At 41.5% G+C, this 26376-nt stretch overlaps 1 protein-coding gene across 3 annotated transcripts in view; it reads right to left on the bottom strand.

Moving 5' to 3' along the window:
• Positions 1–11902, bottom strand: part of LOC119659502 (hemicentin-2) — a 371159-nt gene extending 359257 nt beyond the window's left edge. For all 3 annotated transcript variants that reach the window (XM_038067628.1, XM_038067629.1, XM_038067630.1), the window contains exon 1: positions 10957–11902. The gene's annotated coding sequence lies outside the window, so the exon portion shown is untranslated. The remainder of the gene's footprint in view (positions 1–10956) is intronic.
• Positions 11903–26376: the final 14474 nt, after the last annotated feature.

Raw genomic sequence — 26376 nt, 5'->3', positions numbered from 1 at the left:
GCAGACGTCACTTTGACATTTAAGATATGAACACGTCCCCCAGTTAAGTTTAACGGCGTATTCATTCCTCAAAAAAAACTCAGGCCAACCTAAGATTCAAAAGCCTACACTGGTTACTCAATAAATTTTCCAAGCTGCCCTTGGAATTTAAAGTGCTGATATATAAAGCAGTGACAGAGCCAATCTGGACTTATGGTGCACAACTTTAGGGATCTGCAGGCACATCCAAGATCGAAATTCTTCAAAGAATGCAGTCTAAAATATCCACCGTGACTTGGGGATCTTACAAATAAACGACGAAATTAATTAACTGAAGTTAACATACTTTGATAAACTTGCTTCACATGCAGCCCTAGATACCGTCTAAAGGCAGTTGCAGGATTTTTTTCAGATTTTTCGGTTACGTAGTTTCTGAGAATGGGTCCGTTAAAGAAAGCATCAATTTCGATCACCCGTAGTTACCACTTTTCTAAAGAATTGCAAAACTAAGACTCGTTTTGAAAAGTACTATCTTTCATTTGATACCCAAGATGACTATATTCGATGGGAGAACAATTATAACCCCCTTTTGAATGTATGTGGACCCCCCCCCCCCCCCCTTCACTTCAGAACTGCATGTGTGGGCGCTCACATACCGTATTTCGTGCCAATCGGTATACTCGTTTCTGAGAAAAGTGCGTGTGGCAAACAGGCAGACAGACATTGAACCAATTTTAATAAAAAAGTACAAAAAGCAAAAAGGTATCACAAAAAATCATGGTTTAGTTATCGCCAGCTCCTCAATTGTTCGAACCCTCAACTTCCGACCGCTTAGTAATTGGTAGGGTCGCTGAAGCTATTACAAATTTCCTTAGAACCGCCCTTATTAAGAAAATTGAACATTAGCACAGTCCCTAGCATTTCGCATAATATAGAAAGGTCCAGATGTAGAGGCGTTTGCCTGTCAAATCCTAATTAATTTATTTTAGCGTTAGTGACCTTGCCATAAAGTAAAGTGTAAGGAAGCAGATCTATCCATTAGACAATAACAGGGCTTCGAAAGGATACATATATCAAAGAAGATTCGACGTTCTTGCAGGTTAAAGAAAATGAGAGTGCAGAGCCGAGGAGGAGATTCTCCACACAGGCAAAGTTTCTTTTAAAAATAAGGAATTATGATAGAAGAGCTTGCGTTAAATAGTTTCCAGAGGGAAGCAGTCATAGTTCTGGAAGTGAGACCAAATTACAGAGCAATATTCGAGGATGTTGCCAATGGGAGAGTTGAAAAATATTAAAATGTTAAAATGTTAAAGTCAGAGAAAAAACGTAGAGTAAATTCAAATATTCAAACAAACAAAAATTGACTGATGATTTTGTCCAGAGCAGAGGCTACACATCAGACGCTGCCTCACCTTTGTCCTGGGAGCAGCGTGATCAAAGGAAGTGACAGGTTGTATGTTGAGACCTAAACTAGGCCAAAGTGAATTTTTAGTTTAAGAAATATAATTCCTACTCTTGTCGCGTTTAAGACATCTGATCAGTGGCCTCTGCCCTGGACGAAACCGTCAGTCATTTTTTTAATAACTTGGTGTTTAACCAAACAGAAGGGTTCGTGGACCACAACAAAGAAAGTAAGTTGCTTCCCAAGTTATCCGGTACATCATCAGTTGACGTAAACTCAGAATTCCCTCATTCCTTGAACAAAAAATTCAAATATTTTGAAAATGCAATTGGTGATATTGACGAAGTCGGAATTAAAACAGAACTTCTCATCGAAAGTTACACAGAGGCATCAAAGAAACTCAAAACTTGTAGACGTTGTCCGTCTAGAGGGTAGGAAAATGAATGTTGAGAAGGATTGGAACGAGTAACACGTCGAGTTGTTGACATTTCGTGTTAGATTGTTCACCCAGCATCAATACATCATAAGTGGAATTGCATTGCGGAAACGAAGGCAAATAATTTAAGAAGAAAGGTCATTAACAAAAAATAGGAATAGTAGGGGTTTAGTATAGAGCTTTGAAGAACTCCAGAGGAGGAAGAGAAGCAACGGGATGAATCACCCATGAAAAGAATCTCAAAGGCTTTAGGGAAATTGATGTTAGTCACGAGTACCTGTTGCCGTGAATTTAGGAAGGAAATCGGTAAAGTCGTGAAGATTAGAAGCAGTAGATCGATGTTTCACAAAGGCATGTTACTTTCTCCCTATGAGGTAACCGAACTATGCGGTCAACCAGTCATTGACATATCTCTCAAAGATTTTGTAAAGAGAAAAATAGGGAGATAGAGCGGTAGTTCCTAGCTATATCAGGGCCTGCTTTTGAAAGTAGGTGTAAATCCTGAGTAGATCTTTCTAGGTGGGTTGCATATAATGGATAGATGGACAGTAAGAACAGACATGCTTAACTAGGGCCTGGTTAATTTTTAAATACATATTCAAGTCGAAGCTTCTGCCAGGTAACAAACTGACATTTCCTTTCTAGGTGCAATGGGACCGACAGGGGGAATCCAGGGATTTTATATAATTTGTTAGGTGTGATTGTAAATTGCTTATCCAAAAAAGCCACTTCAGGAATCGCCTAGCAATATTTCTTGTATAGTCAAAGAAAAATGATGGCCCTTTTCACGAGCCATTTGAGCCTGATGTTGCAGTTAGTACACATACTCTAGATACTGCCATTCTTCTTGCGCTGAATGTGGAGTTAGTTTCAGTAAATCATTCTTCCCAAATCTCAAAATGCAGATAAAAAACGCTTTAGATAATGGTCGTTCTGAATGTTTAAAATCCTACAAACTTTCCCTTGTATTAACTGGGAAAATCATGTCAAACACTTGCTCTATAAATAACTTGCCAATTAAGCCAAATGGGAGACAAGTTTTTTGAGTTTGTAAAAACTTTCAATAAATTCTCAATGGCAAGTATTCATCAGAGTCCAGCAAAATTCCCAGCCAGCCGTATGCTAAGAACCTTCCAAGAGCGTAAATAAAATAATTTTTGCAATCTTGATCAGTAGTGACTTTCCTAGGATTCTAAAATTATTAAATATTTAAAAGAGAACCCTATACATGCGACCAAAAGTAATTTTTAAATTTCTTCCTTTCTATTACTACTAACTTGCTGGCTACTCTTCAAAGCCTTTAAATTCTGAATAAAATTGAACCATACGATAACCACCACAGGAGATTTAATTAAACCACCCCAAAGTAAGTACTAATTAAAAACTCGCCAAGGAACGACAAGGCCCTTGCTTTGCAATTGTCGCGAAGTGTTGGCAAACTCAACTCTTCTAAAAGGAATTTTCATGACTATAAGCAACAGGAAGCAATGCACTTAAATTTAGAGTTAAGCATGTCCTCTTGAGATGTGCAGAGGTAACATAGTTCGAAAGAGAACGTCCAGAACTGAAAATGGGAGGTTGACAAATTACTAACAAATAATAAAATTAACAAATAATCCAACCTCAACTTTTTAACGACAAAAGTTTGTTGTGAAAATCCGACCCTTAATTTATACCTCATTATCAGTAATCAACATGTGAAGCAGCATGTGATATCCTGCTAGGTAGACTAGTAAGCTTCAAAAAGCTGGCAGGTGTTATTTAGTCCACCAAGAAAAAGTCTAAGCTTTTATCGTGGACAAGATCTCGCACATCAGGTCCTTGGAGGCTAGAGTGCACTGCAGACATCAGCTTAATTTGCTGTAGTATAACATACCATGAATCCTGCTCATTGTACCTGAAAATTCAACAAGCATTAGATGGGTAGTAATCCGAATTGGACAAAAAAGTAATTGTTGAATTGCGAAAATCACAGAATGCAAAGTCAAGGTTCGTTTTAATGGATATTTGCCATTTTTAATGGAAGAAAAGCAAACAACAACAAGCTCAGCAAATATTCAAGGCTGAGTAAAAACGTCTTTCACTGGTGCGTCAAATCAGCAAGTAAAGAAGCTACGACTGGCTCAAGGTCTACACCATCGAACCATGACTGACATAAATTTATTAATTATTTGGAAGTATTTAAAATTCTGCACCGACAATTCTTGTGTATTTTATCAGAAATTTCTAGTATGACCTATTTTCGTTGGATTTTTTAGCCAGGAATTAATTCGGACCGCATAATTTCCTAGAACTATTTACTCAAAATCTTATATTATTCACAGGATTTCTAGAAATTATCTTGCATCTTTGACAAGGGGGAAACAGATAACTTTTGCTACATGAATGCTCATATGAGTACCAGAAACGAATGTCGAAAATAATATTCCGCTTTTCAATGCAGTCAGCTTTATTACCCAAAGTCCGTATTTCGAAAACCTGGTTTTCCCTTTTCAGTGCGTCTTCTACGGAGGTTAAATACAGTGAGCCCTTTCTTTGCTACTGAAAATATTCGGAACTGCTTTTAAGCTATATCTTCGTGGGCGAGTCCTCTATGATCAGCAAGTTTTGGGTTTATAATAATCTCATAAACATTTGCTAGGGACATTATTTTCAATTTTAAAGTTAAAGGCCGTAAGGAAGAAATTCGGGCTCCGAGTGAAACTTACGCGGAAAGATTCAGGCTAGACTGAAAACTGTACGCTCCCCTTATTATTCTGCTCTTTTTTTCACTGAAATTTTGCGGGAATCCTTCCCTTTACCATCGCCTTCTCGTCAGGCCTTTGACGCAAAGCCTACAAGGATCGGTCTTGCTCCCCCTCTCAAGTAAAGTACCTACTCCCAATTTTAATGGTAACCAGCCGGGGCCAGAATAAAGAGTCAAAGGTTCCTACTTCCGCTCTGAAATATATTATTAGTTTCTGCCAAGAGAAAGATTGAGACGTTCAAACAAATTAAAGCGCTTACGAACCCAATTCGGAAATCTTATTTTGAAGGGCGACAAATGGTAGAAAATCCAGCTACAATCGATACCCTTAGCCTTCAGTCATCCAGGACAAGATTCGTACAATATGAGAGTCTCTGCAAAAAGAGCAGTGTTTTCTATTAACAAACAGGATTCTCTATGTGTTAGTTATGCTATAACATTTAGAACTTCTATTCAAATTGAATACAACAACAACAGCTTAGCCTTGTTTGGGAGAAGACACCATCACCAACGGCACAACAGCCGGTATCCGCCAAGAGTTCCCAATTTTTCTTGCTAAGAACCCAGGTCTCCGAGGAATACATAAGGACTAGCAAAATCATTGTCTTGTACAGTAAGAACTTTGACCCTATCGTGCGACGTTTCGAGGGATTTCATCATCATAGCTGTTACCGGTTGTAATTTTTAGCACTAGATAGGAGAAACTTTCAACGGACTCAAAGACTAGAGAAAACAAACCATCGGAAACAAACGGTAGTATATTATACTTAAGGCTTGACTGTGATAGCAAATGCTACAAAGCAAACTTTGATAATACACACAGCTTCTGCTAGCTTATCGATCCTGAAGGACGTTAGAATTTTGCCCCCAAAGCATAATTGGGTCTACCCTGAAATCAGTCAAGTCCTAAATCAAAACCATTAAACCTAACAAATATTACACCCTCCCATTAACTAGAAGAAAATTTAACCCCATTGCCTACGGCGATAACTTTCCATTATAAGGCTTTGGAGCTTTAAGGCTAGAAGTTTTGTCATAAAGGTCTCTCCCTTTTACACTAAATGTTGTGGAAGTCATAAAAATCAAGTTAACAACATGACCATCCCAACCTAGAACCTAGGGTAAAAGCGAGAAGCTGACGCTCAACCATCAGTAATATGAAACTAGTAACAAGCTTATTGCTAGTATATTCCAAATATTGCTAATAAAGATGGCTTTTCTATGTTAAGGCGAACTTAGCTTGACCACGTTAGCTGACTGTACAACTCTGCATAATTTTCTGGCTAAGCGTTTTTGTTTTGTAACCAGCTCCTTAAACTACTAGCTTCTAGCTAATTAACTAGCTTTGTTTCCAGCACGGTATCAAAAATACTGCCTACGATTGGGCCTGGGGAACAAATACCGGAAGAACTCGAAAGTCGTTCAATAAATGTCAAATGTCAAATGTCATCGATGCGAAAGGGCTAAGAACTTGGAAGGGACTCAGTGGACCTTAAAATCTACACCACGAAAACTTAAACGGGGTACATTTGGTACGCTCTCAACTGGGATAGCTCCAACTTTAAACTGAACTTTAAACCCAACTTAAAGCTTGTTGTGCAGAAAGCAGCGACCATCAGCTCAAAATTATTGAGAATATTTCCAAATATAGGCGGGCCCAAACACAGTTGACGATTATTTTTATACCGAGTTGTCAACTCTGTTCTTTTATAGGCGGCACCAGTGTGGGCACTAGCGGTAGAAATCGTGGAAAATCGCAGACATTTTCAAAGTACACATGTGTAAGCGCGCTCTCAACATACTGCGCTTACTGGACCGGGTGCTGCCAGTGGATATTGTAGTTGATAAGGCAAGCGACTTGTACGAGATGCAGAAAAACCACGGTCAGACAAGTTAGAATTTGACTCAGTTCCAAACCGCACCCGATAGGTGCAGGGATTAACTCTATAGTTTTGGTTTCAATAAATCAATAAATGAATTCAATGAAAGAGGTCGAAAAAACTATTCGTTTTTTTTTTGCGGCAGCGGCCAAGATATTTTCAAATCGATGGCAATAGAAAAGAAGAAAGCTTTCTTAAGGAAGCCTTGACTCGGTGTAAATGCATATTCGAAAAAAAATAGAATAACAAAATTGTAACAGGTAAGAAGAGAAGATGGCTTAATTTTCGATGGATTTAAAACCGGGTACCATGGAATTAAAATTCATATTTACATTTACGACTCCTTTCTGATCTGTGTGACATCATGTTATGAGCTAGTCGCAACCAGATAAGTCCTGCGTCAAAACGGAGAAACGTAGCAAAATCCTCGTCACGTTACATATTAGTAGTGATAAGAATTTAATCCATTAGAGTAATTAATTTACTCTCCTACCATTTGAAGATGATGGATGCGACCATTATGACTCACAAATTAAAGTACTTTTGATAACGGTCTAAACGACCAAATTTTATCCTTTAATATTAGCCAACATTGTCATACTATTGAGCGCTTGAGGGAAAAGGTGAAGAAAAACCTTTCTTTTGTTTCTTTATTCGTACCTGAACCTATATGGAAAAAAACTAAAACCTCAGAAACCACCCAAAGAACCTGAAACTCTCACACAGGGATAACTAAGAACTAAGGTGAAGCTCAATGAACCGGAACATCAATATCAGGATAGTTAAGACAACCTAGTTCTAAATGCAGAAACTCAGGCACAGTCACGACGAGTGTAGATTCGAGCTTATCTTACAAAAGGATATCTTAGTGACAAAGCCGTAATTTTCACCTATATCTTACTATCTTCCTTTTTGTTAATAGAGTTCCTGTGTTTCGGAAAAAAATCACAGTTCACTTCCATGAATTCATCCCTGTTATCCCGTCTCTTTTCATGTTACACTGAACTTCGGGAACTCAATTTGGAATACCGGGCCGAAAAACTAAGGACTCCTATCATATGTTCACATACAATAGTTTTTCAATATTGAAGGTATGCTATAGAGGAAACTTTCGGTCCGAACGGGTATAGTCTCAAACAGTTTTTCCATTTTCTAGAATTACTTTACTAACCATTTTGTAATCTGAAACAAGATGAGGGAAATCGGTTCAGCAGAAATGTCTCACAAGCATCAGATTGCCAAATGTTTAGTAAAGGAATTTACAGAATATGGAAAAGCTGAGACAAGATCTGTTAAGAATTCACCTGAGTTCTCCAGCGCATTTCAACTGATTGGAGAAATCGAAGAAGACGACATTCAAGTGTTTTTCGACGCCAAGGCTCTTTTTCCGACTGACTTCAATACATGACTGACTGATATGAAGCTAGTCAAAATCTGTAGGGAGAAAAACTAATTTTCTTCTAGGTGAAAGTATTATGAACGATTAAAAGGAGCTCAGATGACTAACGTTCCACGTTCATCAGCAATATCTTCATGGCCAACCTGGGCCGATCAGATGCTACGGTTTTGGAAGAGGTATGTAGACGATATCTGTGCTATCATCAAGAAAAATGACGGGGAAAAAATGATAGGCTTGCTTAATAGACTGTACCTGTACCCCAGTATCGAGTTTATGCTGGAGATGGAAAAGCAATTACCTTTCTTAGACCTGCTGTTGAGGAGGGCGCAAAAGAAATAAGACCTGGAGATCTTCAGAAAATCGACGGACACCAAACGAGCTATCCCCAGCATTTCGAACCACGATCAAAGGTATCAAGACGCATATTTAAACCGAATGATCCACCGGACGTTAACTCTCTCCACTTCCTCGGAGGCCGTGATGCAATAGACGAAACGTATTTTTGAGGTGGCCAGACTGAAAGGATACACTAACCCGACCATCAACAGCTTAACTAGCAATCGAAAACAGATGCTTCAATGGCAAGCGCTCACCAAACCGACTCCGGAACAATAGCCTACATGTAGATAGCTTTGGAATTTAATGAAATTTTCCTTTCGTTGAAACAGAAACTGCGGAAGCATGGTTAGGATGTCGTCTTCAGTAACAGGAACAACCAGCTCAAACCCCTTCTATGATAGACCAAAGACAAAAATCATCTAAATGGCCGGGATCTAAAGTCCGGGATATACGAAATTTCCTATGCAAATTGCAGGAAAGCATACATCCCGGAAAACAAAAGCAACATGGAAACATCTTTTGGAAAACACCTAAAGGAAGCAGAGTTGACAGAAAAAGGGGTGCCTTAGTTTTCAGATCGAAGATGGAAAAACATGTCGTCCTAAATAACCACATGAGCAGGGGGAATGTAATGTTGGTGAAGCACGTAAGAGACACAAGGAAGTTAGATGTGGCCGAATTGAACTTTTCAGCAGGGATCAAAGCAACAGTTACTCATGGTTTTTCAAATTCACCAGGAGGCGCACTCTTTGACATAATTAGATCATCCGTTCTATCGGCGAGACGAGTTATTGACCGACGTGAAGAAAGTTCTTATTTGCACTTAAAAATGCATATCCTGGCCTAGCTTACCGAACCGTGCATTAATTATTGCAAACAAACAGAATGGGATGTTGACGAAAACGAGTAGATCAAAACACCTAAATAATCGCAGGAAGTAATTGTCAAAGTTTAAGTCTAGATAAAAAAAGTTTATATTGAGATTTCCAGACAAAGGCTTGGTAATTTCGCCAAATTAACGAGAAAGATCTCATCTCACCTGTTTCAAATCACTCAATTCCAAATTGTAGAGGTACATACATGTCCCTAGGAGAACTTTTCTAGAGAGATTCCGAAACAAATTCGCCCAGCAAACGGTAATGAGATCTGCATATGGGAAAATGTCTTCGTCGAAGCATAAATGTTGCCTAGTTCTCCCAAAATAAACGAATATTTTCAGGAAGCCACAAAGGGAAGCCAAAAAATTGTTAAGGGGAGAAGTTAAAAACTATAACCATCCTCATTAATGCGGATAAAAGGCGCTGACGCACCGCCATTTGCAAAATGAAATAGTTTGCAACACTTTGTTAAAATTACATTTTTCTATTATGCATTTATAGAAGACGGATTCCCGTCGAAACGTTTCCACTAACAATTATCACATGCACTCTACTGTTCCTATTGTTCTCTCGTATTAAATTCACCAAGTTTTATAAGAAAAAATAACATCCCGCATAATCGACGGTGTTTTATCCAAAAAAAACCAGATACCAAGGAAGCTAAGAAATTTTTTTTTAATGGAAATTTAGTTCTTCGAAGAATTACCTTTAGTCCATTCATCTATGATCGGTTCTCATATAGACACTTTACCATAGCTATACCTGAAATTCGTCACATTTCAGCAGACATCCAGAACTAAGAACCTGCACCTCATCAACTGAACGGAACAGCAAGGTAAACCTCATAACCAGAAGTTCTAACTCGGATTCTGCTCAACATAGACCAGCATATTCTAGGCGTCTAATTATACCATTACAGCCATGAATCCAATTTGTGTTTAATGAGAAGAGAGGGATCATGCCTAGGTAGACCACGTAACCATAAGTGTCAATCCTGTCAGCCCTGTAATTGTTATAATATAAACTGGTACGACGTTGGCTTCACACTGCGTGTCATTTAACTCACAAAACTACACTCATAGATTCAAACAGGAGCACTTTTCTTTCACTTTTGCACCAACAACACAATTTTGCTAAAATGCCTAAAAACACCTTGAAATATTGAGTCCCATTTCCGGCATTCCTTCAATGCAAGACTGGAAAAATTGAAAAAAAGGTTAACTCTTCAAATGTACTCGTATAGATCCTTGGCTGATGCTAGAATCACCTTTGTCAAAACTGGTGATTTTGTAAGGCAATAGTGACAACTTCTCCAGCAAAATCAAGACAATCGTCGAAGGAAGCTAATATCAGAAAGACAATACCTAATAAGTTTCCAATGTTGCTGAACGAAACCAATGGCAATCATCGACCTTTATTAAGGGTTTTCCAGAAATAGAATAGAAATAGATTTCATCACGATCATGATAATTTTGACTAAAATCCACCCCTACCCCTCCTTACAAACTTCATTAATAGTAAAATACGAGTAGGTCTATCCTTTTTACAGAAAATGACTGACCCGAGACAACTAAGAATTAAACTCCTCCATCATTAGGACTACGACCAAATGAATTTCCAGCGAAAGCTTTTCTTAGCAAAGTGTCTCATTATATCAGAAATCGTCGAAAACCTCTAAAGGTTCCCCCTCAGAATTCCAAATTGAAAACCGTAAATGAAAATTCCAAATAATCTCCTTATCGTACCCATTTAATAATTATCGACTTTTCCCGGATATTGAATACCATAAACTGGAGGAAATAAAAAATTCCAGTCAACAGGTCTTGTTGCCTAGCATCCCATCGCAAGCGGCTTGAACAAACGACACCAATAACTTAACTAAAGGATATCATCTTACATTTTCACGAAAATCCGTTCCTTGTTGTCGACATCAAAGGAACCATACGTTGATTTCCGCTCTCCACTTTTGCCTTCCTTCCGCGATTCGGTCCGCCCTATTTCCTTAACGCACTGAAATTAAGACGTTCCGGGCACTTAGAAATTCCACGGCACGTACCGACAAAGGAAAAACACTTCACCCGTCAACACGAAATTTTCCCGAAATTCCTTAATTTCTGCTTCTTTTCCTGCCTCTCCTTTTCGGCTAACGGAAAATATTCTCTACTTTTTCCACTGCTCCACCATCACCCACCCACGCACTGCTCAGTATCAACAACAATAACAAGAAAAGGACACTCAACAATAATCGCTTCTACGGATGGTGGCAGATCCCGTTTCGATTGAGAGATCACCTCTGCACAAAAAAAGATACACGACTTATAGAAGATTCCGCTAAATCCTCTTAAAATCGCTGCTAATCCGTGGCGGACGAGGAGCGGGAAGTTCTGCTTTAAGTTAGGTCGGGATCTTGTTACGGACCTTGCAAATCCTCGCGGGTCGGCACTTTCTTCGCACCCTCGCAACACTCACCTTGGGTTGGCGACAGTCGTACTAATCAGTGGAACCGGAAACGGAATCACTTCTCACTATGCGTACTTTTGGAACTTCAGAGCCCACTCACGTTGCTGGATCGCAACAATCTAGTAACTGTACTTTAAAGGTGAGGGTCCAAACAAATCAAGGAACGGAAACGTAAACGAACCACTACCGAAAAGGACGTCTTAATAGGACACTGGCATGTTCACCTTCGATGCATCAGACCCAGAACAAAACGGAAATCAAAGAAGGAAAATGAGAGAAAATTACTTGACTACTGTCCGCACTGGCAGGACTGCTTCAAGGATCTCTTACTAAGGGTGCTCTAGACGGGACTGAAACCCGGGACCGTTCCGTGTTCACTTGCGAACGACACGACAACCGAACATCAACTGGAAAATCCGTGGCTGAGTGTAAACGCGGGGCCGACTCGAGCGAAATCTTTTCCCACGTTCCATCTAGATTTCGGTGGAAGTTGAAAGCTCGTCGCAGCGACCGTGGTCACTGGTGCCTGCTCAAAAGAATTTTCCAGCCACTGCACTCGAATTAGGGCCGCCGAGTTGAACCTACCCCACGCACATGCACGTCGCCGCTGCACCCGCCCGAGTGCAGTGCGGTGTCCTTGCGGCGGGCTGGAGGGTGCACGCATGAGTTTTAGTTTATTGACTTCATCCGTACACGCGGCCGAGGACGAGGATTCCAAGACGTGTCCACGTGATATTGGAGGATGTGCGGGGGGTGGATAGAGGAGGGTGTGTAAGATAAACATCCCCTGGATCTTGGAGATTGCGGCCTTCGTGGGGTTTGTTGATATCAGCTGCGTTGCGTGTGGTTGATAAGTACTTAATGTTGAATTGAAAGTTGAATAGCTATGGGTAGTTGAACGGATACTGCATACTTAGTCAATCTAGATAAGTTGAAGCAACTGTTGAATGGAATAGTTCAGATAAAATGGAATTGGAGAAAAATTTCTAATGTTGGAGTGCGTTTATGGTAATCGTTTTTAGGTAGGTTGTATGGGAGGAAGTAAGGAATCACTGAAGGGTTTGTTATACGAGGAACTCGTGTTGATCATCAGATTGAGTTTTTCCTACGAAAAACGGTTGAAGTTACTCTTGATGTTTCTCATAAGGTTTACTCGACCCATTCAGATTCAGTTTATATTCGTATATTAACTGGTTTCGCCAAATGAGCATCTCACATATAATTATGCACAGAAATATTAGAAGGGGTGGAGAGCTTTATACCGTTTGGGATTCAAGGGGATGAAGGCAATCTTACCATTGGTCAACCTTTACCCGCCCATTACATGGAGCTGTACAAAATTCAGAGTAATTCGATTCTACCCAGCAAGCTGAATTTTTTTGGGTCCTACCAGGGAGATGTTCGCAATTGCCCGTTGCTTCGAATTCCATAGACAAAGGGTGACCAGGAACTAACTATCGTCAATGGATGAATGGATAGGTGACTTGCATAGGATCGGGTTTTGTGTATCCCATATGAAATCGGTTGGATTATTGAATACCCTTGAAAGGTTCGTTTAAGTGAATAGTTCCAACCTTTCTGTCAAGTTGAGGATGTGCACCTAATGAAGCTACTTATTATTTCTAATAGGATGCAAGGGCCTTTCGTCCTCCTTATTGTAAAATCAGTATGTTGACATTTTATGTAGATGTTTCCGCAGAAGACAGTAACTGGTTATAAACCCAACCAGTGCCTTGATTTCAATTTTAGTCAACTTTAGGGTTTAGGCCGCTTTTATTCGCTAGCGATCCTTTAGTATGATTTAACGATGGCTGAAGCCCACCGGTATTCTCCATTGGTGGGCTTGCGGTTTAATTACTTAGTCGTTTATGGTTTTCACAATTAGTGGTCTGCCAATTCCGACACAAGGTTTTGGTCCTAGAAATGACAATTGGGATCCCTTTTTTCTAAGCGCATCTAATTTTTCAATGAAAACCCCTCTAAGGAAAAGCTCTTATGTGAGGTGTAGATTGTTCTTGCGACTGAGTCAACTTGGTTTGGTCTTTTGACAAAGAATCATTAGGGCTTATTACTCAACATACTCAAAGCATACTTTTCGTTACGAAGGTTAATGAAAGCGTTTAAACGAAACGAGTCCTGAGAAGAACTTCAGGTTCCTACAGATCGACTTTAAAGCAGACAAAATGAAAAACAATAGATTTATTTGCTTCCGAACATGTGAATCAGGTGACGTTGACTGCTAACGTAGCGCCGGAATACGAGGACGTATTTGACAGTGCGCCTTTAACGCTCGAGTCATACAGTGAGGAGGCAGAATAACAATCGTATGCAACTGCCGCTGCTGTTTGAGGTTTTGCGCAATTGGATATTGTAGTGACCAACCGAGAAAATTTATCTATTTATTGAAAGAATAAGACAGAATATTCGATTGCCTGCTGTCTTGCAAAAAGTAAATAACTTAATTTTAAGCTTAAAGCTAAAAAGAGAGGCTGAGTGGAAGAAACCAAATTGAAGGGCTTTGTCGGCCCAGCATAATTCTGAGATCAGTTAGTGATATAAGGTATCTAGCTCCGCGAAGGCACCTTCGAAAATGTCTACGATAGATGTGGTACGATTAGGCAGAGGTTGAAAGAGTACACGCATCAAAAAAGATCCAGGATTGTTGCAGGTAAGGAAGACTGAGACTGCGAATCCAGGAATGGCCCGCATGGACAGAACTGGGTGAGATTGGGAGATTGGGTGAATTTGCGTTGAACAACTATAAGGCAGGATCAACTCAGTCACAATCGTGGAAGGAAGATCACATTACGAACCATATAGGATAGGATATTTGTGACGAGGCAGTCAAAAGATATTTTGGATGAATGAACGAAACATGTCGTCGAACTTCGTGTCCAATGGCAGCATGAGCAGCCACGGGTAGGATCGATACCACGGAATCGATCGCACAAACGAATGAATGACTACGCTCTTGGATGCTGGAATCTCACTAACAGACCAGGAGGTATAAGCTCAAGGCTCTAGCAGTCTAGGGGATGAATTGGAAAGGTTGGAAAGGCGACATGAGATCGCAACACAATCTTCAAAACTGGGAAGCTATCACGGAAATATGAGTGCAGAGTCACCTTCGAAGTGGATGCTTCTTACACAAAAGAACATTACGTCCTCATAGGGCATGGCCTTCAACCAGATAGAACACATTCTTATCACCGAAAGGTGATCATTCTGCATTCTCCATATGAAATCAATTCAAGGAGCAAACTGCGCCTCCAACCGCTACATGGTAAAAGCGTTTACCCACTTTAAAAATTTGAGTTCAATACCGACGAGTAGAAGGCAAAACTAGGGAAATGATTAGATTCTATTCTCCAGAATTACACAAGGAAGCACAGATGATACTCGGTATGACCTAAAACATGACATCAAAACAACAGCGGAGGAAATGGTTTGTTATGAATCTTGTTTGACCATGTATGTATAATATACCCTATCCCCCAAAAAAGTGACAAGTTGACATAATATGAAAATTACAGAAGCAGGATAATTAGAGTAGGAAAAAAATTTGGGACTTGAAGATCGACAATTAACCGCATCAAAAAATAGGTCGACACTTCCACTGATCAACCTGGCACTGGAGTAGGCTAGGCCAAAATTCCCTGCACCATGGGCGCGCTGCAATATAAGTGCTACAAAACATTATAACACCATCTCTCAGATCAGCAAATAAGATTTTTCTAAACCTTGACAAAACAACAAAGGAAGTTGGTCTACGAATTAATGAAAACAAGACGAAAATTATGACGCAAATCAGAAAAATTGCGCCCACCAGTCAAAATATAATGATTGACGAGTACAACTTGGAAAGTATAGAGAACTTTATACACTTAGATGTACAGTTTACGAAAGATGGAATTGAAGTTAACGAAACGAAACCCTGAATTCAGCTCCCAAACAGAGTCTTCTACTCGAGCTAATTTTAAAGGTCAACTGCAGTTTCGAGTATATAAATCGATAATAAGACTTGTATTATGCTGCTGATGTGAAGCATGCACCCTAACACAAACTATCAAAAAGTTGAACAATCCCTTCGGGGAGGAGAAGAATGGCAACTAAACGGGAGGACGACGAATTATGGACCACAAACAATTATAAGCTGCATCTAATATTTGATAGCCCTGAAGTCTGTAAAATAATCAAAGTTCAAGAGCTGAAATGGGCTGGCCATGTTCAACGTATAGGCAACACTGTGATGCCTAAAAGGGTATTCAAAAGTCGAAAAAAAACCAGGAAACGCCAGAAAGCATTCGATATCAAAGCGGGACTCAGATGTGGAGATGCGCTTACAATTCGGGTGCCATACTCCTTAGTTCGGTAGAGACTTTAAATAGGTGTTGCATTCACCAGTATAGACAGGTATCGTTGGACTTGTCACAATAGGGTCCTGATTGTGGCCACAAATTCGATCCGTGCATTAAGAAGTCCGTGAGGTTACGCCGACACAGCGGGTAGTCACGTTAAACCACTATGACATCAATTCAAAGAAAACTCTGATCTCGTTACAAGAAAGATTATTAAAATTATTTTTCTTTACATTAATTATTTCACGACCCGGAAGATTTTGAAGATTTTGACGGATCTCAGGTGCTCAAGTGTAGAAAAAAATAAACACAGGTCAGTAAATCTTCCTCCTATTCCTCTTCTTCGCTAAAATAAGGCAATTATTGTTTGCAGCGATATAATCGTTCGTATCTGAAAACGTTATCCCCTATCGTCGTCAGTTTGAATTTGGCGAAAAACATGATACTATTGAGGAAATAAAAAAAAAGCGGTTTCTAAAATTATACTTGCTCTGGAAAACAAAAAGTGATACAGACCCATATTTCAAAGACTTCGGCCAGGCATTTGCCAAACCGTGGCACGGCGCGTTGTAAACATATAATAACTAAGCATATATCATACAGCATACAAGTTATTTACTGGAGAAACCATTAGCGTCCCTCTTCGGGCAACACCTTGTTGTGGTGAAAGAGCCTGTGGTAGTTTACTACCAAAAACACATGAAAGTGTAAACAACGGATTGTAAGTCTCCAAGTGCTAAGAAGCCACAGACTTCGAATCCATCCATGACTTTGAGAAATCAGGTCATGGCCTAGGCACGGATTTTGGAGGCCTCACCAAATTCATGTCCCCCACGGAAAAATCTGTGGAAGACAGGCTTTCCACTTCAGTGGAAAACCTACACCGGGTATCGATGGCGCGGTCAACAACTCCCTTAATGAGAGGAACTTAAAACCTGACTACGACCGGCCTGTCGGTAACACTGTTGGCACTCTTCCAAAATACGGAGAGGAAGGTTCAACAGAAGGAAACTTTAGCCGTAAAGGAGAAAGTACTCCATGCTTGCCTGTCAGAACTTTCTCATCTGTCTGTACCAGCAGAAAACGGTGATATGGACGCAACTGGTCTAACACCGGTATGTGGGAACATATCCGCACAGGCCGGACAACGTGAACCTGGAAGGGCTCCCATCCGACGACAACTAAAGGCACAGCGAAAGGAGGTGAAGTTTCTTGGGAATGAGGACATGGACGTTGCTACATAACCAAGTGTGGCAACATCCCGAGAAATCGGACAGAAGAAAGCGGAACTTTCGGCGGAAGGTGAGGACAAGATGGCAACCCCGGTGAGATCCACACTGAACACAGCAGACTTTTCAGTTAGCGGCGATTTTCATTTTAGACTGCACTTATGGCTACAAACATAAGAGTTAGTCAAATCAACCTGCAGCAGGCCAAACCTATTTACTGGCGGCAAAGCTGGCAAAGTTGCAGGACTGTTCTTATATATTTCTGGTTCAAGAGCCACGGGTTCGTTTGAACAGAATCTGTGGTATTGGATCAGTCAAGGGGACCAGGATCTTCTTCGATGAAAGATCCTCAAAACCGAAGGCCTGCGTTCTGATGCCAAAATTGTTGGAAGCAACCATGCTGAGATAATTCTGTTCCCAGGACCTTGTTGAACTGAATCTAGTTTTCGCAATGCCTTCTGATTCTCGGATCTCCATGCATCTGTTAGAAGATATGATGTTATCTTGAAAGGAAGAGAAAATTGGGAAAACCCAGATAAATGCCTGTGAGGATATACTGACGTCTTCTATACCGATGGCTCAAGGACAGAAAATGGTTCTGGAGCAGGAGTCTACCTCTCGAATAAAAACGAGAAGTGGGCTTTTCCCTTGGGACAATACCCAACGATCTTTCAGGCTGAAGTGAATGCGATGATTGACGAGCGGTGGAAGGGCAGGTACATCGCAATCTGTAGCGATAGTCAAGCTGCATTGAGGGCAGTAGTACTTTGATAGCTTCAAAAATCGTCCAAGAATGTAGAAGCCAATTGAACTCTGGATGTTCGATCATTGTGGCATAGAAGGAAATGAAATCTCAGATGCTTTAGCAAAAGAGGGTTCAGTTTCTCCCATGCCTTGACGGGAACCAGCAATTGGCGTGTTATTAGCATTTGCTGATGTTGCTATCAAAAACTGGGAACAAGCTTCCCATAAGGACAGGTGGCTGAGCCTTAATGCTGCTAAACATACTGCAAAGTTTATCTTGTCGAAAAGCTGGAATACTTGTAGAAGTATTGGGGACATTTTGACCGGCCCTGACTGGAGGAGGTTCCATTTTAATAAGTTGATAAGGAACGCTCCTTACTCCTGGCTTTTGAATCTGAAGCTTTACTAAGTTCTTTATATTTAATAAAATGCAATGCAGTTTGTCACGAAAAAGAACTGCGAAGCGTGTAAGTTCAAGAAGTTACATCACCAGCCGCGGGGACATAAATCTAATAACGCCATTTAATGTCCATAGAAAAAATCCTGTATGAACTTCAGAATCTTCATTGCAAATCAATTAAAGATATAGTAAAATTGTTACTACGGCAGAAGTATCTGGTATCATATTTAATATAAAGGAATCCCTAAAAGTGTGACTTTATATTGAAAGTCATTGAGAAATGTTGGTGGAAGTCATTGGGTACTTCCTCTTATATGGTACATACCTTTCAATTGTTTAAAATTGAATCGATTTTTTGACCAACTTTTCCCAACTCATCAGTGTTCAACTTTGAATTCAACTTCATCTCTCATTACCCCTTATCAACAAAAGTAAACAACCTCAGGTGTTACAACAATTTTACATCCACTGTCCGGAATGAACTCCCACAAGAAAGACTCTTCTCCTCACGTTCAAATTGAACGCAACCAGCGGGAAAAATTGTTGCGCAGGGGTCACGGTCTGTTGGATTTTCATGCGGTCCACTGCGCATAGCATTTCCCCTGTTCGCCCCCACCCAGCGCGTTTTCCTACCAGGTATGGTGAGTTTCCGCGCATTTCTCCTGCCCACGCTGCACTGATTGCAAGTTAAACCGTTTTTGGCCTTTTGTAACGTTCAAGACAAATATAACACACATTTAACATGTTCCACATGAGCGGCTCGAATGCTTGCTTGTTTCCTACTGGCTTTGTTGCTGTTTTTGTTGTGGCTTGTGCTGTTCATTGAGTGTTGCAGTCAAGTTGCCGGGGCCGGAGGGTATGGTAATGGCTGGCGGGTCGGTAATGCCCATTGAGTAATTGCGACGTAATCGATTCTGGAGATTGTGAAAGGTGAAATTGTTTGGGTGTTTGGGAGAGTTAAGGAGTTTAAAGACTGCTTAGAGGTGAGGCAAGCCCAGGTATCAATCAGGCCGTGTCGCACTAATTTAGAGAGATTTATAGGATTCTTCTGCACCTCAAAATTTAGGACATTGGAAGCTGTGAAATTTGATTCATTGTTTTGAAATGAAGGAAGGATTCAATTCAACTCGAAGAAGCTCTTTATAATTTCACTTGTCCTTCAGTGCAAGGCCAGGTTTTTCGTCCTTTAATGATTTCTCAGAAAGCTGGAGGTAAGCTGAGCTTAATAATTACTTACAAGTATGAAATTAGGCATAGGATACTTGGGGGATGAACGTGATTTTGTACATCCACCCTAATGAGGGAGGGGGGGGGGGGGGGGGGCGGGGGTAAGTTCTTGGACTTGCTCCTTAGTAAACTAATTAGTTGGGACGAAACAGCCACACCGGTAAATGGGATCAAGCACGATTAAGATATCCAACTATCGTCACGCAATACATAATGATAAGCTCAAGATTTTCCACCCCATGCGGGATCAAGTGGCGCAGGAAATGGGTCCAATGATAAATCCTTTCGAAGGAAGTTCGATACTACTCAGCTTATCACTCACATTATCTCACGATTTGGAGAAAAATATTGTTATCGTCTGGACCAATTATGACGAGATAAAATTCAAAACCTTATTGAGTTTGAAGGAAGACGAAAACAAGGGGTGAATATTTTTTTCTCACAGAATGAACAGAAAAATAAACACTATGACCCTTATAAAGTTACGAGCGATAGGTTCATTAAACATTGGAGTTTCGTAAGGAACTTAAAGTTTTCTTACTTTAAGGTAGTGAGGAGGGAAACTTTCAAGGTAAACCCAAATGCGATCCGACCCTCCTTCCTCTTATCCACTGCTTTTCCTTAACTGTTAGGAAGGGTCAAATAGGAACTGGAAAATAGGTTCAAAATGAAATGAATCACCTGATGCCTATCAGGATGGACGTGATAATAAATTCCTTTATAAAAAATTCGGTATTTTTTAAAGCCAGTGTTGCATGAAAAATGAAGCCGAAAACTGATTTAGGCGGCAAAGTACGTCGTTCAGATGGACGGGGAAAGAGGACGAAATGAATCTAGTGAAAAAAAAAAATTGCAGAAGACTTTCCTGATAATTGCTATTAAATCGAGGTTTTAAAATAAGATACACGTAAGAAAGGCGTTATTGGTTGGTTCAGCATCCGATGGTCGTTCACCTGATGACCGGAATTCTAATCATCAAATCCTCCTCAAGAAAAAAGGATTACGCCGCGACCAAAAACCTTCTAGTGAAGAATCAGGTGAAGTTCACCAATACTCTCTCCGCGGAGAAAACAACACACCTTTTAATTCGTGGCCTATATCACATTTACTCTACACACGAGATCGCTGAGGACTATAAAGCCCAAGGCATATCCATTGTGCTTCCCGCTAAACTCTTCGTCAAAACGGAAGCGAATTTAGAGCGCCGCAGAATGAGCCTGTGGCTAGTCACTTTTGGTACATCCTTCACGGTTGATGATTTTATCTCAATTAAGGCGACTTGAGCGGATCATGAACAAATACATTCTGTAGTGTAAAAACCGCCAGCGAATCGGCCCTGCGACGCTTGGCATTCCTAATATTGCTGGGTCACATGTAGTGGCGCACATGAGCCAGGTGAGTGTCCCAACGCGTCGGACGGAAATCCCAAGTGCGTCAACTGCGGTACAAGCGACTACGCCGCCATCTACCGCAAGTGTCCTACTTTCGCCAAAATTATAATATAACGAGGAGGAACGCTCAAAAGTGAAACCCTCCATCCCGGACTAGTCCGATCCAACCGAACAAAACTCACGTGATCTGCTAGCGCTGATGCGCTATACAGCAACAACTCAGTTTCGTTGACTCTACGAACCCCCCGAGGCAAGTTATCCCAGACGTCCGTCAGATCGCCGAGCAATCCCAGCTATTTATAATGATGTTCAAAACAATGATCAATCTTCAGGCTTCTTGTCATGGATGTAAGAATCACTGAGTTGTACATCAATACCGTAGTCAGCCCGGCACGTAAACAGGACCTCGAACTGTTCCTCGCTGAACGTAATTCCCAAATATTTCTCCTTTGCGGGGTTAAAATAATACCATGACATTTTCTTGTTTTACTGGACGACGTTGATCATACTTTTTTCGTGGATGTTCGGCTTTGTCAACAATTAGGCAAACACAAGATAGCCTCCCCAGAGAACATTTTCTGAACAATGGAGCCGTGCTGCGAATTACGTTCAAGTTCTCTTTCTTGGGGAGAAAATTCAAATAGAAATCACGATGGTAAAAGGTATTACCCGATTTGATGTCTCCCAAAGGTGGCAGGGCTAGTCTGAAATAACATCGCAAATGGTTCCAGACTGGTTCTCTGATCACGTGGAATACTTAATTTGTGGTTCGACGGTATTCTTTGCAAGAGTCCTAGTGATTTCTTCTCTGTAAGCAGTAGCACGTCTGCGATCATATAATGATGTCAGTAAGGAGACATGCTTCAGTGGGGCAGGTGGTAAATGGTACTTGCGTAATCTGCTGGACGGCCTGAAATGAGAAGAGGCCCTTAACAACAAGGCTCAGAAAAGGTCAAAGTCATCATTAACGGACCCAAGAAAGAGGGGAGCAGCGGAGATTAAGGGGGATGCTAAAAAAACACAAACCTGAATGCAAGACGGGGGAAATCCCGGATAAATGAGGTCTGAAGACAGCAAGCAACCCCACCATTATCTATGCTAGTATGGTCAAGAGCATTCTACTGATTATGCAGCCAAAAAAATTTTCGGAGCAAATACTCACTCATGAGGGTCATCAGGCAGATATGCAAGGGATCCACTGCGAAGCTAATGTTCACAAGAATACGCTTTCGTCCAAGTTATATGCTGGTGGACTGCGTGTTGCAGACTACTGCCGAATAGTTTAGGACTATAGTTCCTAAACTGCCAGGCTCCAAAGGAGTAGAATTTCCGGTATGTGCTGTGGACGATATACCAAGGGCACAGATGGTGCTATTGTTTCTTTTTAAAGCCGGAATGCTAGAAATGGAGAATCTCATGGACCTTCAAATAGTTACATACGCGAATATGGAGAGTTTTTAGAAGCAAGGGTTAAACCTGGACCTGCTAGGGATGAGGGTAGCCAACGACTTGCAAGAAAGCGCCACGTCGGAAAAGGAGGGTGATACTCCGACAGTGGAGAAGGACTCCAAACAAGAGCGGAGCCAATGACCACCACTAAGATAGCCCAGTAAACCTCTATCAAGCAAACGCTGCATCTGCGGTAATTGCAAGAGCAACGTCCAAGCATAACATTGGAATAGTGGAATAGGGGACCGATCCGCGGTCTACAAGGAGGAAACATGAAGGTAATTTGTGCTCCTCTTGAAGAACAAAGAGTTTGTATCATTCTTAAATATAATTTAAAATTTATGTTTTTTTAGAGTTTTTCACTGGACACCTTGTAGCTGTACGAGTCTCACTGGAAGTCGGGGGGAGAATATGAGAGGCTGTCGTAGTATCGGGCTACTTCCCAAGAAACGACATCCGGATTCCACTGGAACTGGTCGCTAGACTGATCAAGTTCTGCGAGGGATGCCAACGCCCATTACGAAGTTTGAGGATACTTTTCGCAATAGGTTAAAAATATATAATATATGGAACACTCCAACATTCCTGACCAGCGTTAGATAGGAGGTACTAGATATAACTCTAGGGAATAGTCTGATGAACGGACTGATCAGAAATTGGAGGTTGTCGAATGGCTCTCTATGTCGGATCAGAGAAAAATCAGATTCGACATTGAGGGCAACTTCGAAATAAAAAGAATAATAAGGAATCCCAGGAGAACGGATTGGGACTCCTATGCAACGCACCTCAGCAACAACATGGCTCATCTACAAATGGACAGTGATATTAGTAGCGAGCTGGAACTGGAAACAGGATCGAAAAACCAAAGAAACTGCCAGGCTATACAAGGCTATAGACAAAAATAGGGCAATATCTTCTGTTTGTCTGAAAAAGGAAAATATGACATTTACCGAGAATGTGGAAGACAGTGTACGTCTACTCCTTAGAACTCATTTACCGGAATCCTAACCCACGGTGGAAGGCGGCAACATTCTACCTGGCACCCCTACAAGGAAAGGAACGGGAAAAAAGGAGAACTGGAAACTGGCAAAAGAGGTATGCTCAGAAGCTAGGGGTGGGCAGTGGGAACTTTTAAACCACTGAAATCACTCGGAGTGGATGGTATCTTGACTTGACAGAAATAGAAAACATCTTAGAATCTCTTCTAAGAGTGGGAGGAATATATACCAAGGGCATGGAGGGGTGGGGGTAAAAAGGATCATTTTCACCCTAAATCTTTCAGACCAATTTGCCTTACATGGTTTCTACTCAAAACGGTGGAGAAGATCCTAGTCAACTAAATTAGAACTGACGTTCTAATCGCTTACAAACAGTCCTATACCAGCTAACGGATGTATTAGGGAATGTCACAGAAACAAAAGAAACACCACTGTGTGCGATAACACATTGCACACAGAGATACGAGATGCCCTAATCCGCAAGTGGGGACGAATGTTACAGAGTAGCGCGGAGTAGTACAGCTTATGCTCTGTATGGTAGTGGATGAACTCTTATAAGAGCTAGCAAATACTCGAATACAAGTCCAGAGTTACGCTGACGACATTGTTTTAATCTGGAGGGGCGAATATGAGCATCCCCCATGTGACAGAATCAAAATTGGACTAAGAATTACTAATGCCTGGTGTAGGAAGGCGGGGCTTCAAATCAATCCAACGAGAACTACGACAATACTATTCACTAGGAAGCGAATTAAAGTAGCCCAAAATTTACTTTGGAACAAGCATGTCGAAAACACTTGTAGCAAAGCTACGAAGGCTTCGCAGACTTTCAGGTCCATAGCAGGGAAAGAATGGGGTTGAATTCTGAAAATATTACTTTGGATATACACTGCAATAGTAAGGCCTATGATTACTTACGGGACGGGGCAGAAAGAACTGAACTTAGCACAACTGTTAGGGAATTACACAAACTCGAATGACTGGCCTACGTGTGCGTCAGTGGGGCAATGAGGATATGCCTAACGACATCACTGGAGGCTCTTCTGTGATTAACTCCTCTTCAGCTGCACATACAGATAGTGAAATGTAAGGCGATCCTCAGAATGGTCGGGAGTATCAGTGAGGCGGGAAGCTGCCCAAAGTGGAGGAAAGTTGATATTCTTTTTAGGCGGTATTCCGAATTACTGATACTAAGCTATAATATGACAACGCGTTTTCATTCCGATAAGAAGCTTGAAACACCTTGGAGTAACAGGGCAAACTGGAAGGTCGTGGCAGTGAACTACGGCTTAAACCAGCAACAGATTATCTGGTACACTGGTGGATCCCTCACTGCAGAGGGCGCGGGATCGTTGGTCCAAGGAAAATGTACTATGAACCAATGAAAATATACGCCATAGACAGATGTACCTTCTTTAACCTCTAAAGAGATTATAGGGGGCAGAATATTGCTATTCTGAGCGACAACCAAGCGGCGATCAGGGCACTTAACTCCAACCAGGTAAACTACAAACTGCTATGGGAATGCCTTGAGAGAATCAGCACGCTCGGCCTCCAGAATAAGGTCTGAATGCTCTGGGCTCGAGGCCATTTTGGGTTAGAAGGCAATGAGCGGACGAATTAGCCTGACAGGGAGCGACAACGCCTCCACAGGGACCTGTGGAATCTGAAACGGCGTCGTGGCTATGACATCAAAAAATGAAGAGGAACAGCTGAGGGAACTATGCTGGAATGGAGTAGTCAGGTTTAGGTTCCAGGTTTAGGCACCTGGGAGAATACTTGATACCAGATGCCAAGTTGAAGGACTTGCAAGTAGAAAGTAAATCAAAATTCATGACAGTTATGGGCTTGCTTGGCATACTATAGGTAATAATAAAACCAGTAAAAGGGGCACAATTATTCTTTTAGGAAGCCGTGCAACTTCCCTTGACAGAATAATAATAAGTCATTCGTGGAACTAAAAAGTACTAATTCCAACGAGTGGTTAAGAGTTTCCATTCGCTTAAAGTTCGTCGTGAAGAATTAACTGTTGTTGGGATACACAGACAGAAATGAACAGCAAATATACAATTAGAAGAACAGTGGGAATCTAGATGTTCTACAGTATTATCTATTATCTTTCTGCTTTTCAAATAAAGACCTCGCTAAATACCAGGCGATTGTTGATGAATACAACAGCAAACGCCTGGCTGACGAGCAGAAGGCGAAGCCCATCGCTCCAAAACGCAACCAATCTCAAGACGAGGTCGAACAAGACAAGAAGCGGAGCAGAGTGGGCAAGAGCGCAGACGCCAAGCAACATCCGAAGGAAATTGTACAGCAACCGTCAGCCGGGGGGCACGTACTGCGAATCCCTTCAGCGACGTGGCCAGGAGTCACTTACGTGTGGCGCTGGCAGATGGCAATTCTGCTAGCGGCAAACTAACGCTGGAGGTGTGGACCAGTGTTGAGGCTAGGCTGTCGGGCATGGTCTATGAACATCTCCTGGAGACCGGAGGCAAACACCCGAGACTCACTCCCCACTTTGATTCATCTCAGGTGGTCCGTGGGTTCCACGTAATAGCTTGCATGGACCAGTTCTCTAAGGACTTTTTCCGTTCGTGTGTCGCTAAGACCAGCGACGCCTGGGAGGGCGTTAAGCTCAAGATTATCCCTTACGACGAGATTCTCAGGAGACTGGTCGCTCGCATCTGGTTGCCGAAGGACAAGCTCGTCCACTTCCTGCGCCTTCACAACCCCGGGATTCCCATGGACGACTGGGTTGTTATAAAGGAGGAGGAACCTAAGATAAACTGCCAGCCCGTACTACTCCGCATAAACGAGGAGTGCCTGGAGGCACTGAAAAAGGCTGATTATAAAGTGTGGTTCGGAGTCAGGAATGCCAAAGTAAAAGTGTTCCGCTCTGCAAAACCGGACGACGACCTTGACCCAATCGACGCCGCCAACGATCTGTTGGAGGAGATGATGATCGACGGTCCGATGGGGGCCGACAAACCCCCATGCAAGCAGATCATGCTGAGGGTAACGCAGATTAATCTGCAGCACTCGAAGTGCGCCTCGG

The sequence above is a fragment of the Hermetia illucens genome, chromosome 6, assembly GCF_905115235.1.
Source record: "Hermetia illucens chromosome 6, iHerIll2.2.curated.20191125, whole genome shotgun sequence".
NCBI classification, from domain to species: Eukaryota; Metazoa; Arthropoda; class Insecta; order Diptera; family Stratiomyidae; genus Hermetia; species Hermetia illucens.
Note: the sequence above shows the minus strand (reverse complement) of the source record. Positions and strands in the feature narration are given on the sequence as shown.